The 15,728-nt window shown below is 37.6% G+C and overlaps 1 pseudogene; it reads right to left on the minus strand.

Moving 5' to 3' along the window:
* Positions 1-3,907: 3,907 nt before the first annotated feature.
* LOC133077012 (3-hydroxyisobutyrate dehydrogenase, mitochondrial-like) overlaps positions 3,908-15,728 on the minus strand; it is a 43,415-nt pseudogene continuing 31,594 nt past the window's right edge.

The raw sequence follows: 15,728 nt of genomic DNA on the forward strand, positions 1-15,728 counted from the left end.
TTTGTCATTGCCAGCTCTGGTATGCATATATCAGAGGCTAAATTATAACTGATGAAGCCAGAAATGGGACCCATATCTGTCTGACTTCAGAAATCAGAAGTGTAGCTACTACAAGCTGATGAATTGGAACTCAGATCAAGGCCTAGGGTGGAGAGGAGTCTTCTGATCAAAAGGGGAAAGTAAACAAAGGGCAGTGTTTAATTATTTAATAATAAGTAAGAGAATGACTATGGTGTTTTTCCAGAACAGGATATAAGGTAGTATTGAAATAAAATCCCCCAGTGACACAGAAACATAATGCAATCCTCTTAAGCTACAAGCTTTCCTAAACCAAACCATACCATTCTCTTCACACAGCCTGGAAAGTCAAAAGAAAGGGGATACTGATTTGCATAACACTGGCATTAGAAGCAGATCTAGTTTTAATGAAGTTTTATTTCATGGACTGAAGTTTCCCCAAAGAAAGGGTAAGCTTTTTTCTCAAGAAACATCACTGTGTAATAATCAAGGAGCCAGGGATGGTGGTATTAATTGTTCTAAGTACAGGGATTTGTTTTGCAGAAAGAAGTACCAATCAGAAAGAGAATTGACCAATAATTACTTAACAAAACTGCTTCAGAAGTAGATTTCTAAATCTACTTTTAGACTAATTGATAGTTAGAAAAATCTTCCTAAGTTTATTCATTCAGAGGTAATCTGTGCAAGCCTCTGAAACCAAGAGGTATTGTATCAAAAGAGATAAGGTCACTAGACACTTATGCAAGAGCTACTTCTTCCTCAAATGGCCACCATATAGTCATTTCTCACTATTACATTACCAAGAAGTAACAATGCATCTTTAGGAAACTAGTATGAAAGAAAAACATAATAAAATTTTTTTGCAGGTGACTCTTTGATCTCATAGGTGTGTGTTAATTTTCCAAAGTTGGGACTGGATCCTGCCTTTAGAAAATGCTCCTTGAAACATTGCATTGAAAATCTTCTCTTTTACTCCTTATTGTAAACACTGTATATGTTTTTAAGAAGACCAATAAAAAGTATGGACTATGAAATTATTTTTCTAGTAGTGAAATTGTGGAGAATACAACTTGCATTTCTACTGTATTCCCGCAAAAAAAGGAAGTTCTTTTCCACAAAGACTCTCATCAATGTTAACTCTGGGAGAGAAGTATTTGTAGTTGTCTCACGCTTTGTGATGAGAGACTTGCACTTTTTCCCCTGTCTCTATTGTGGGAAACAGGGCACACTTTGGGCTGAGACTTCATGCTGTGGTAGGGAAAAAAAGAAATGAAAAATACCCTCATTAACACTGTTCTTTAACAAGTTCAGCGAATGGGCTTCAGGCATTCTAAACAGCAGCAATTAAAAAATAACTTTAAATTTCATACGTTTCTTCCAGTAGGATGAAAAGCTGAGGTATGTTAACTCTAATTTTATGGTTTGGGCGAATACAGAGTTCGATTACTCCCTGTCAAAACAGAGAAATCAACCTCTTACAGGGAATAAGTGCTAATTAAGAAAAACAGAGTAAGCATGTTATATTAAGTATATTTGTTTCTTTCCTGTGCACTTTGGCTGCACAAGCTCTAACCACAGTTTCCGGAGTGACCATCAGTGCTCCCTAAGAATGCCAATGCAGTGTTCCGTCCAGTTAGTGGGGTGCAGAGACCAGTCAGAATGCTGATGCTTTCCACAAAGGAGATGGGTCTAGGGAGGCAAATGCAATCAGGGAATATTATATCTGTCTTGTGTGCCTGCTACAAAACAATGTCCTCTCAAGACTACTCTACCCCTTCTTTGTTTTATACGTGTATGTGTAAGTTTGTATATGTAAGCTTTACAAGTCTCTAGTAAGAGAAAACTGAAAATGCCCAGGAAAAAGACAAAACTGCTTCAACAGAGAAAGGTCTCTCTGTTCCAGGTGAAGAGGATATAGAGTTAATAACAGGAAATATCCATCCCCTGAAACTCTATGAAACATGGATGCTTCCAAAATTTACTCAAGGTCTCACTGACCAGGCTATAAGTAGTTTTAATTATTATTTCTTATGATTATAGTAGATAAAAAGTCTCAGTAGTATGCTACAAATCTTTAACACTTGTTTATCTTTTTTGTTGATAGCTTTCCCCCTCCCAGGCTCCAGCCAACAGTAGCAGTAACAGATATCCAGATCTTAAGAGGATAGAAGTATAATGGTGCACTGAATATGGAAAGGAAGAACCAGTAATGGTTCCTATATATTCATAACGCGAATCAGCATCAAACTAAGGAATAAGCTTCCCCAAGAATAAGTTGACAGCAAATAGTTGCTCCTCTTAATGAATTGAGGAAACAACTTTGAAGTTATCCGTAGCCACTGCTTCTGAAGCAACCAATAGCTTTGTAACTCTTAGTTTACTTCTATTAGATTAATTTATATTAGAGTTTATTTAATGCAACTGCTCACAAATTTTAAACAATTTTGTAGAGTAGTGTTCTGTATCTGTTTCAATGAAATGCTTTCCTAAGCTCAATATCAGTGCTTTTATGTTGTGTAAATTATGAAATTACTGTGGAATATCTGGTATACTTGATAGGAAACCCCATATGTCAGCACTTTGCTGGGCAAGATTTAAAGTGGCCCACGCCGTTAACCCTCATCAGGAGCAGTATCAGTGAGCTAAGTCACAAGGGCATGCCCATCCATCACATTCACCCAGGAGGATGTGAGTGAGAATCAAAGGACAGTCAGACAGGGACCGCTATGCTCAGATTCCACTGCCAAGAAATGGCCTAAGTCAGCTCTTGTTGTTGAAGAAAATAACCCTTTAGGAATCAGATTGAATCCTATTTTAAGTTTTAGAGGAGGAAGGATACTATTTAAACATTGATGAAATGTGCTTCTTTTTTTATCAGCATAGAAACTTATTTGAATTCAAAATAATATGGTTATATTTAGCATAGTGTAATAATTATCTAAAGCACATATCATCGTTGGCTCTGAAACAGTTCTAAAGATGTCATTCTTTTGAAGTCAAAAAATATGCAGTAAAAATGTACAAGGAAGCAAAAATATAAAAAAAAAGTTTGCTGAGTATCGGAAGTTGTTACAAGAGGGGCACACCGAGATAATGTAACAGAGTCCAAATTACATAACATGCAGCAAGGAGTTCTCTTGCTTTATCAACTCCTAGAAAATAAACCAGTAACCTCAATGCAAGAATATCAACAGGACAAATTTTCTGAGGGACACAGGTAGTAATTCACTATACTTCCCCTTTCTCTAACACCTTTTCTTACACCAATTTCTTTTCTTTCCTCGAGGATAGATTTTATCCTGTTGAAAAAAATTTTGGTTTTATTTGTAAAGTGGAGTAAATAATATCCTGATTGAAGTAGGCAGCGTTTTAGCTGAAGATGCTCAGGAATCAAACTTTTGAAAAAGGCCAATCAACTAGCTAGCTAGCAGTTACCATCAGTGGCTTGCAGAAAAAAAAATTACAGATGATATGTTTGCTAAATAGATAAAAAGAATAAGCAGTTTAAAATGGGTGAAAAATCCCAGGATTTATTGTGACCTAGACCAGAGGTCCCTAACCTTTTTGGAACCAGGGACCGGTTTCCTGGAAGCAAATTTTTCCAGGGAGGGGGGGCTGGGTGTGTGAGGTTCAGGCGGTAATGTGAGCCATAGGGAGCGGGAGATGAAGCTTAGCTGGCTTGCTTGTGACTCACCTCCTGCCGTGCAGCCCGGTTCCTAAGAGGCTGCGGACTGGTACCTGTCCGAGGCCAAGGGGTTGCGGACCCCTGACCTAGACACTCAAAAGCAGACAGTTGACCTTTGATTAAGCCCATTTTCCTGTGGAGTGAGCTATAAGGGGCTCCAAGACACAGTTTGGTTTCAAAAGTGTTCACAGCCAGAGGGCAAACTCAGAATGTCTCCTCCTCTTGTAGAAACTGGAACACGGATGAGAAGTCTTTTTTTGAGTAGCCCTTCACACACATCATCCCTGTAGATCTGATGGGCTTGACTGCCCAGAAGGATTGGGCTCCTCGTGCTGGTAGCAGAGCCTCATGCTAATCCCAGAGCCTTAGCCATGAGTGTTGCTCCAAATCCGCCCTGATAGTAATTAGCCGAGGGAACTCCATCCATCACCCCAGGTACAGGATTATAAGTGTCACTTGACCAACATCGTCCTGAGCTCGTATTTAGGATTTTAGCCAAGAGTTTTGGGTCAAGCCCTAAACTGATTCCCAGATTCATAGCTTCAGCAGTTCCAATCCTACTAATAGCTAACAGCAAGTTTTTGCACATCTTCGAAGCCTGGCCAGTCCCAACAGCTCCACGATGCACCACGTGGGAGCCCACGCACCACAGCAGCTCAACTCCTCCCATCCTAAATGTGAGGTTGCCAGACCGAGCAGTTCCCACACCACCAGAAACAGGGGCATCCGTGAAAACTGCTCCCATTTTCTCAACTTCTTTGGCCAATTCTCTCAAAACCATAAGATCAACAGTACTGGAATCTATTAATAGTGAGTCTTTCTTCACTTTTTTTTGAATTCCATTTGCTCCAGAACAAACTTCTAGCGCATTGATGCATTGTAATAATTCTGTCAGCTTTTTTGGCTACATCTGCTGCGCAAGACACCACCGGCTTCACCCGCATCTAGAAGCTCTTTGCATGCATCAGGGAACACATCATCAATAATGAGTGGCTAGCCATGTTTCATGAGATCTTTTGCCATTGGATTCCCCACGTTGCCTACTCCAATGAATCCAACTGGAGTCTTAGAAGCTACTGACCTAGAACACAACGCTGCAAGGCTGGCCACTGCCGGCTGCTGCGGACGACTCCTGTACCAGAGGCCGGAGGCGGCTCCACGGAGACGTAAGGAGGCTGCCACGCTGCCCCCGCCCCTCCTTCCCACGGTGACCTCCTCGGCTCCCGGCTCACCCACTGGCTGCGTGGTGCGGAGGGCCGGCTCGGCTGTGGCGATTCTTAATACCTCTTCGTTACTGGGTTACACATACAATTTCACCTGGTGAGCGATTTAACAGAAGGAATTTTTTTCTACGGCATTTTTGTGGCACAGCAGATAGAAGTGAGGTCACTATTTCTTTGAAAAACTAAATTAAACATTTATAGAAAGTCATGATTCATTCTAAAAATATGCTGAGTCAAAGAAACATGAAAACTGAAGCAATGGAGGAAGAGTGCTAGACTTCCCTGATGCTCAACTGGGACCTTTCTTCTGGTGTCAGAACATGGTTGTGTAACTCCTTTAATCCCAGTGGATTTTCCAAAAATTCCAGAATCTTCAGATTTTGGTAGCCCCTGTTTACTGCCTTTGCCCCCCCCCATGCCAAACCACCCCCCCCCCCACCCCGCACACATTTATTTATTACCAGTTGTCCTCTGGGGTGCTTTTCTTTATATAGTTATTACAGCAGTTTGTTAGACTACTGACCCCCAGTGCAAATGCCCCTCCCCCCCGTTTTCTCACCCTGTGTAGTTTCGTTCCACCTTGACCTGGGCTTGGTCATGTGACTTGCTTTGGCCCAATGGCATATCAAGAGCTGAAGCTTGGATAGTACTCGTGCTTTAGGGCTTGTCCTCATGGAAACCTGCCGTGTTAGGAAGCCTGGCTAACCTAGTGGAGACTAGGCACAGGCCACAGCCAGCACCAATGGCCAGACATATGAAAGCAACCAGCCTCAGTCCAGTAACCAGATGATGGCAGCCTCAGTAGTCGCCTCAGGTGAAAGCAAGATAGATCCACCCAGGAGATCCCAGCCCTTTCTGCTGATTCACAAATTGTGAGGAGATAAAGTGCCTGCTGTTTTAAACCACCAAGTTTAGGAGTAGTTCATCACACAGGAAGAGATATAACTATCTTCACTATTAGATTATCTTCCCATTTTACACCATGTTTCCCCTCAAATGAATGTTCCTTTATCCAAGATTCTAGAAAAGAAATAACAACTGATGAGGCTGATAGAGCCTTAACATTTTTTAAAAGTTTTATAAACTTTTAAAATAACTATGTTAATAAAATCAATATTTATTTTATCACAAAATTATTTTCTTCAGTTGCCTTAAGAAGTAATGCAGAATTGTACTAAGTTTATAAATTTGGAGGCTCTAAAAATGTGTTATTCCTTGGATTCAAGTCCTAGTGTACTTTACGTGGGCATTCACCTTTGCAAAATGATTCCAGGAAATTTTTGATTTCATTTTAAAACTTTGGCCTAAGGAGTCTTAAGACATTTTACCTGAGAAAAATAATACATTAATTCCACTTTCAGCTATTAAGCCCATGGTTTCCTGTATTTTCTAAATTCCCTATCAGTAAAGAAGACTATGTATAGCATACAAGACTGTCATGATTAGGAGGTAGGTAGTACAGAAAGAGCCCGTCAAATTAGGCATTGCCCAGTCATGTCAGTATACTAACGTGGGGAGCCACAGGCAGCTTGAAGCCCGGAAAAAAGACAGATACAATGTAATGATTATCCTAAGGATCGGGATAATGATTCCTATGATTTTGTTTTAAATATTAATGGCAGAGGATTCTGGGGAAATGATGGTGGCTACAGAGAAGATTTTTATCTCTGAATATGCCACCCCTCCCCTAAATACACAACCACCCACCCCCCCCAAAAAAAGAAAGAAAAGCAAAAGAAAAGCATCTAGGATAGCAAGACCAAAAACCCACAGACAACATCTACAACAAGATGTCCACATGAACTGCAACATACAGCCAGGTAGGAACAAATCAACAACAGGAAAAAGACCTACATATGTGTATCCCAAGGTGTGCGGGAGGAAGACACGAGGGAAGGACTGTCTCTCTCTTTCAGGAGAGCCAGAGGTTACTATGGTTAAAGAACGCACTGAGATTGAAAAACTCACTGAGAACAGCAGTAGAAACCGGGAGTGAACATTGCAGGCTCCACTTTGCAGCTGAGTGCAAGAACTTTGAAATGTTCTGAGGATGCCAAGTGTTCTGTGGTCTGTGAAACCTTGACACCTGTCAAACCAAAGCACCATTCCAGAACAAATCCCCATACTCAACAAGGACAGGAAAGAGGAGGCCTGGTTAAATGGGAATAGGAAGGCAGAGGAGGAAGATTTTAGAAATTTTAAGGTCATTTTTTAAATTATGTCATGAAAATAATAGAAGATAGTGAGCCTTGGAGTTTTGAAGCTAGAAATTAAATTCTGATCTATGTTTCCCTCCTAAAGTGGAAACTTATTTCATTTAAAAATGAGTGACAGAAGAGTATTCCATTCACATCCTGTAGAAAATCAGTGAGAAATAAAAGAAAAAAGAAGGGTGAAAAGAAAGTTCCAGCAAATCCTGAAAGCGTGACAGAAAGACACGTCCACAGAACAAATGAAATTTATTGCCTGATGTTTTGAAAAAAGTAAAAGAAATTTTAAAAGGAATAGAAACTGGTTTTAAGAAAAACATGAAAGAAAGTAGAAAAATTCAGAAATGAAGTGATTGGAGAATAGGAAGATTTGAAAAGGTGAAAGAATTCAGTAAGTAATTTGTTTTAAAAAAAATCATGTCTCGAAAGAAGGTTAAACTAGAAGGAACACAAGTTTGAATAAACACAGTGGATAATGTCTCCTTGGAGAAATAGCTGATTTCAAATGCAGCATGAGAAACGAACAAGATGTTCCTGTTACATCTTGTCATACAAGAGAGCTGGCAAGACTTCAAATACTACTGTGGTTGTGTGGAAAGGACTCAGGAGCCAACTTGAATAGGATCCGTGAACCTAAGAGGGGACAATCTCTGCATCGATATTTATAACAACCTCACTGAAAACAACAACAAAGAAAGAAAATACCTCATTAGTCATCTTCAGAAGCTACTTTGGAGTCAACCTCTCTCTCTCTCTTTTTTCTTTTTTTGTAAAACTGGTAAATAAAATAAAAGAAGCATTTATTCTTCCTTTCCTAATTAAACTGTAACTCAGGGCAACCAAATAGTTGATGAAATAATATTCTAGCTAGTAAATGAATAATAATCTAATTAGTAGAATATCACCATTTGGTACCCTTAATAAATTAATGGATCTAGACATTGATCATTAATGGCTGCAACATCACAGTAAGACAGACACTTTATAGTTCCTTTTGGAATTAATCAATATTATCTATGAAGTAAACTTGCTAAAAAATCACACCTGAATTATGTCAGTGCTCTAGATCTATCTACCAACTGACAGTAAATACATGGGCCAAAGTAGCATAATAAATATATAAGCATAAAGGGGATGCAATCAGCATAATCCAGACAGTTGGGAACCCTACTCGATGAATGCTTTGAATTCAATGACAAATACTTGCGAGAAAAATGAGCAAATTGAGTTCTTTTAAACCTACACTTTAAAAGAAATTGTGTTTGGATCAGCAATCAAATAAATAATGGTTATTAAAATAAAAATACTTTTATAGGACAATCAAGGAAACATGAACTGACTGGCTATTTGTTGATATTAAGGAATTATTATTATTTGGGGATGTGTGATAATGACATAGTTGAGCTTAAAAAGGACAGTTCTTGCATTTTAGAAATATGTATACTGACGTTTTCACTGAGAAAAAGAAATCTGGAATTTGCTTTAAAATTGCTGGAGATTATGGTGGTAGTAGTAAGAGAGGGTATAGAGAAAATATATTGGCCTGCAATTGATATTTGATGAGAACAATTGATGAAAGTTTCTACTTCTTTCTTTTTACTTCTGTAGATGTTTGAAATTTTCCATACTAAAACATGTTTTATAAATGTAGATGGCTTGAAATTTGCTCTTCTGAGCTCGCAGAAGGCAAAAAGCCATTCTTAAGTTAGGAGCTTTCTTCTCTAGCCAAGAATTCTAATGATAATTTTGTCCCAACTGGCCAGAGCACTCAGATTGCTCTGAGATCTGTTGGTGAAAAAAAATCAGCACAAACAATAAAGAGGCTCTTTAGTCTTAGAAGAAAACAACAAAGAGTAAAGGCTGGTGCTAGGTCTAGGGCAATAGTGTAATATCAGTATAAGACAAAATATTAGTTTCTTCCAAAACCCACTTGTTACTACTGTATATACTTTTGCAGCAAAATATCTTTTCTACATTGTCAGCATTAAAGTAAATTTACTATTTAGGTAGCATTTGAATTATCATATACTCAAAGCCTAGAAATAATCTCCTAGGCTGAAATGACATTAAATCTTATTTTGGCCATTGTAGTGTATTCTCCAGTGCTAAAAAGGTGTGAGGAGATCTGCCAATATTAATGCCAGGATTCAAAATGAGTTCTTTAGCTTGCTTCCTTCAGGATCTTCTGCCCTCAGACCCATGTATTTACTTAATGCCTCAGATTATTGTATATGTCACATCTTTCCAACTAGAAGACAAGCTCCTTTAAGGGCAGTGACTAGTTTCATCAACGTCGAATTTACCCCAACACCAGTGTTTTCAAAATGTGTGTTGCTTAGTATATGTTTGACCGTAATAAGTTATAGAAACAATTCTATTCTAACTAAATAATAATGATACTACTACTACTATTTCTACTACTATTGCTAATAAAATGTATGAAATAGAGTATAAATGGGAAAATAAAGATAACACTGGAAATCTTAGACTATAACATGAATTATCCCAAAGCCACTGGCCAATCCGTTGACTGTAAACAGTTACTTGTGAATTGGTCAACATTTAAATGCATAATTGAGAGAAGGGTTAAAACAAATTTTATTACCAAAAAACACAATTTTTATACCTACAATTTTTGAGCTCAACTAACCTGTAGTTTTAACAGAAATAGATGAGATCCAAAGTATTCATTCAGGTTCCTAAATGATCCATTCCCTATCTTTCCTTATGAAACAATCAATTATAACTCTAATAATTTGTCAAGGATTCACCAATCTCTACTTCTTTTACTTTCCAAGGTTTGGTATCATTACAAAATCAAGTCCTTCGGCAGAATTTCATAGTTTCAAAATCCCTCATCAATATTATTCACTGGGATCAAATAATATGAAAATTGAAAAAACACTGGCTATGTGCTGAGAAATGATCCTTCAGTGATTCACTCGAGGTGCACTAACATTCAGGCTACACCTGAGGTGGAATTTGGATTCCAAAGTGGACCTTTAAACCACAGCTCATCTTGTCTTGTTAAAACCATTAGAAATAAACCTGTTGCCTGACCTTTGAGATTCTGCAAAGAGACCACATTTAGATCTTCTGTCTCTTTTAACCTCCCTAGCCCCCTTCTCTACTTTCAGAATAGTGATTCCCAGAGAAGTACAATGAGTTCAAACAGTGTGGTTAAAAGGGTAATTGGTCTGTTCTGCAGCCAAGTTACTCACAGAATAAATAAGTTGGCTTTCACAGTTGTTCGTTTCTTCATGGGCTTTGTTTAGAGGGGTCTCAGCTCAAGCAAGCAGCCTGTCAGCAGCCTGAAATAACTGTGGAAATCTAATGGCATATATGTAAAATATGTCTATGAAACCTTTTATTCAATCTTAGATGCATGATTTTACTACTTCTTTAGGCCTGGAAAATTATATTCAGCTAAAAAAGGACGGAAAAGAAAATTTGTATAGTACCTCACGCCCTAGAACCTTATTTTACCTCTGTTTCATCAGAAAATGATGTATACTGTAAGAAACATTTTTTAAATTATTTGATCAAATATTTAAGTGTACTAAATCTCTGTATTTATTAAAGCAAATATAGTTACCTCTCTGTCGCTTTCTAAAAGAAAGCAAAAGATACAGTTCTTTTTTCTTAAGACTCAGGGTTTATGGATATTAATTATTACACTATATTGACACCCAGACATGTTTATAGGAGGCTTCTGAGACATACAGAGCTATTTATTCCCATACTAAATGGCATTTCTTTTTCCTCTGCCTTCTGCTTGTATTTTTTCTGTTGCAATTATATCCTACTGAGGCTGCTACATGTCTTTGTTTGATTTGAGGTTCTAAAGGTAAGACTGTATATTCTCCATTTTACAGAATAATAATGGGTTTTATGACTGTTTGCCTTCAGAAGCCTCCTTTTCCACTCATTCTCATTTCATATCTATGGTGAGGTGTCTAAAACAGATGAGTTAGCTCTGAACTAGTGATATATAAATCAATTATTATTTCATTCATATTCAAAGCGGCTCCTCCTAAAATAGTGGCCTTCCTGCCTGTGGGATGTAGTCTAATCTACTGCCTGGACCTACACCCACCAACATCCATATTTTGTCTATCGTTACCTTGGACACTTGTAGGAATTGACTGAGTTTCTGTTTCTATAGTGTCCATTGACAGACAAATGGATAAAGAAAATATGGCACACAGGTAGAATGGAATGTTATTCAGCCTTAAAAAGTAAAGGAATCTTGCCATTTGCAACAACTTGGATGAACCTTGAGGGCATTATGCTAAGTGAAATAAGTCAGAGAGAAAAAGGCAAACACTGCATAATCTCACTTTTACGTGTAATCTAAAAAAGCTGCACTCACAGAAACGGAGTAGAATGGTGGCCGTCAAGGGCTGGGGAGTGGAGGAAATGGGGAGTTGTTGGTTAAAGGGTATAACCTTCCAGTTATAAGATGAATAAATCCTGGAAGTCTGATGTACAGCATGGTGACTGTAGTTAACAACACTCTATTGCATACTCAAAAGTTTCTGAGTAGATCTTACATGTTCTCTTCACACACACACACACAAAAGGTAATTGTGTAAGGTCATGGATGCGTTAACTAACCTTATTGTGGTAATCATTTTGCAATGTATACATGTATCAAATTATGATGTTGTACACCTTAAACTTATACAGTGTTATATGTCAATTATATCTCAATAAAACTGGAAGGAAGAAAAAGATTCAAATGGAGAAGGGTGAGGCTGGTAGAAAAAAGCTGCTGCCTTGAGCAGTACCGAGGTGGGCGGAAAGCCATGGGCCTCTATTAGCACTGCTGGGTAGGCTCTGTTCCCACGTGTGGGGAGGGGGTAGGACAGCACAGCTGTGATCCTTATTGCAGACCCTAGGCAGCCTCAGGCAACTTTTCAGAGTTAGATGCTGAAAACCAATAAATGAAATTATAAGGAAGAATTACATAAATGCCTTTATTCTACTTCTGGTCCTCTTGGCAACTTTTTCCATCTAAAAGCTGCGCCCTGCAGTTCTCAAAGCAGGAACATTAACATGGATCAGAAGTTTCCAAACTTGTCATCATCGACCCCTACACCAAAAGAAAAGTTGAAATTTTATGACCCCTAGTATATGAAGTATCTTGTGTGTTTTTAATATTTATCAAGAGAACATTTAACAGTTACCTACTATGTGCCAAGAGAAAATAAAAATAAGACACAGACTTTAAATGCAGACTTTGTTCCAGTATTATTCTTCCTTTTGAGTTCAGTATAAGAGCTATTGAGCTATTTGGTGTCCCAGTAAGGGGATAAGCAGGCGATTACAGAATCCTGTGATCTCTTCCCAAAGTTTGCAACTATAGGGTTGGTCCTAGAATTGCTCAATAACTTTGTATTTTGATTTAAGGGGAAACTAAAAGACCTTCCTGTCCCAAAGTAACTCTGCTTTGTGGAGACTGGAGGTGCCCTGCAATTGACTCAAGATACTATTTATTTGTTTAAACAGTTAAATGAGTAGTTTCTATTTAACAAGTGAGCACAAATTTTCACAACAGTACCTACCCCACGACATAGCTCAGACGAAAACTCTGAGGGAAAGGAAAACTGTATGGGCAAAAAGTCCAGGTTCCATCCACTGTACATGGGATATTGATAGGCTTGTAAAACTTACAGAGGTACCTAGGGGTACCTAGGAACCCTGGGTATTTAGTATACAGATCAGCAAAGGATGGTGGAAAATAAGACGACACCAGGTCAGGGGACAAATTAAGTAGGTGAAGCTGGTCCTTTATATTCTTTTCCCTTCTGATATACCACTGCTCTTTCCTGTCCAGAATCTGTTCTGTATCCTCAGTAGGCCTACACACACACACACACACACACACACACACACACACACATACATACACACAGAGACACGTGTGTAGCACACAAACATGCACGCATGCATTCATGTACACATACATGGAGTCCCCAGTCTTCTCAGTTAAAATTCAGCTTGTAGTAACTAAAGAAAATTTATAATGCCCTATATTTTATAGATTTTAAAAATACTTGCACTTTAATAGAAAACTTTTAATGTCTGAAAATCCTTTCTGACAAAGGAAGCTATTTCTGATATTGGAGGTTGACAGTTTCACAGAGAAAACTTCAGGAGCACAGAGACATGCCTGACCCTCTCCCCACGCACCATCTGGGGAGAATTCACCAACACATAGGCTCAATCCCTCTGCTAAGTCAAAATCAAGTTTACCAACATCATTATTCCACAGAGAATACCCTACCTCATGTTAGGCATTCACATGTATTTTATTTGTTGAAGAGAGGAAGAAGATATAAAGGAGGGAATCATCCGAAATTACAGAGTACAGCACTTATGTCAATATAGATATTTAAATTTAAGGTAAAATTAAATTATAATTTGAAATTATATGTGGAGTTTTATTTCCTAAAGAATATTTTGGAAAGTTCAACTCCTATTTTAACTTATATTTTCAGAGAAGGTATTTGGTCCAAATGAAGAATATCTTCAATTATTCTTTTATTGCAAGCAAAAAAGGATTTATATTTCTTTTCATGAAATATGGTTGTTTGACAACAGAAGAAAAAATATTTTATATTTTTAGAAACAACAGTCAGGCTACTATTCTTAATTAGTTTTAATAAATCTGAATGCTTCTTATCATCTACTCTTTAGCTTGTACCTGAGGAGTTGAATACCTCCGGGAAGATATGTACTCCAGAACTGTAAATATGCAGTTCACAGAGCCCACCACCAGAGGGCAATAAAGAAGTAAAATCTTGAAGCCATGTAGTGAAAATAGTGGGAGTTTAAATAAAAGCAACATTTCACAGTATGCTTTTCTGACCAATGTTATATATAATAACTTAATGGATTATATGTACATGGATTCTGAAAAGTCAGCAGCACACTTCACTGGTCAATTTCCATGATAAGGGGAACGTAATTTGAGTGTGGAAAAACAGTATACTTACATCTTAAAATTCCACCCCCTACAGAATCTACTCATTATTGAAAAATGGTAAGAATAATAGCTTTCTGTGTCTCAGTGACCAGTTAACATTTTCAAGAGTAGAATTTATCTTCCTATGATGCTCAAATGCACAGGAAAAATGCATATCTAGGACAATGGATAAACTCTATATGACACGTGAAAATAATTCAAATGGAAAAAGTATAAGTTCTACAAGGAACAGTTTTATATGCATTAGTGTGGATATATACATAAAGAGGCTCTAAGAAACATAAAAATCACTTCCAGGAAGTAATTTTAGGTAGAAGAGAATTAACATGGATGAGGAAGAAAAGAGAGTTGGTTTTTAAAATAGTTGCATTTACTTGTTTTTTCTGTTTATTTATTTGTTTTATTTATTTGGTCTTTGGAATATAAGGAAACAGTGGCTTTCAGATCAGTATCCCAGTGGAACAAAGGGACCGAGGTCTATACTGGAGCCCAGCCATTGTTTGACTATCTTGTAATAATACTGGTGAAATACAACCAAATCATTTGAACTACAAGCATCCTCTCTGACAATAATCTTAAGACATCAACATTATATATAAAAGAAAGTAAAGAGAGAATACTGTTTTCTTTAGAGAGAAAATACAGATTCTGGATCAAATCAATAATGTCAGCAAACCTCATGGGTATAAAATATTCTGCTGCCTATCATTTAGAACATGCCTCTAGAAGAGGGAAACTGGGTGATAATTTCCCCAGATTTTATATTTAATTCAAATATTTTAGATAAGACGCATCTCTAGTAAAACATTGTATTATTGATTTTTTCCAATATGATAGCTCACAGGAGTTCCTCTTTCCTTCTCAAATACATATGGGGAAATGGAGGTGGGTGTGGGTTAGAGGAACTATCTAAATAGAGCATAGTAATCAACAGTTTGTTTTTTAAAAATAGAAATTTCTATTTAAATTGTTTCCAGCGACAGAGACAATTCCATGTGACAATAGTGGAAGAGACCAGAGTGATGCAGCTGCAAATCAAAAAATGCCAACACCAGTGATTGATGGCCACCACCAGTAGCTGGTTAAGACAAAGAAGGATGCTCCCCTTGAGGCGTCAGAAAGAACATGGCCCTCTCAACACTTTGAGTTTGACCTTCTGGCCTCTAAAGCTGTGATAAAATAAATTTCTGTTCTTTTAAGCTAACAAGTTTGTGGTATCTTGTTATGGTAGCCCTAGAGATGACAGTATTTGATTCCTGAGATGGCAACTGTATTTTGACTATGTAATGACTATTCCAAGATGATCAACAGACACAAAGATAAAGGCACAACTGAGACTAAGCCCAGTTCTTTTTATTCCCAGAATAATAAATGATTTTTAAATTAATTTAGATCTCTTTGTCTAACCCCTCTGCTTTTCAAAAGAGTATGTGGGACCAATCAAGTATTAACATATTATACTTTCATTTTAATTCATCTCAAATTATTTCTAATTCCCCTTATGACTTCTTACATGACCCATGAATTATTTAGGAATATATTGTTGAATTTCCATTTGTGATTTTCAACAGATTTCTTTCTGTTAACGATTTCTTATTGCA

The sequence above is a fragment of the Eubalaena glacialis genome, chromosome 17 (genome assembly GCF_028564815.1).
Source record: "Eubalaena glacialis isolate mEubGla1 chromosome 17, mEubGla1.1.hap2.+ XY, whole genome shotgun sequence".
Taxonomy (NCBI): domain Eukaryota; kingdom Metazoa; phylum Chordata; class Mammalia; order Artiodactyla; family Balaenidae; genus Eubalaena; species Eubalaena glacialis.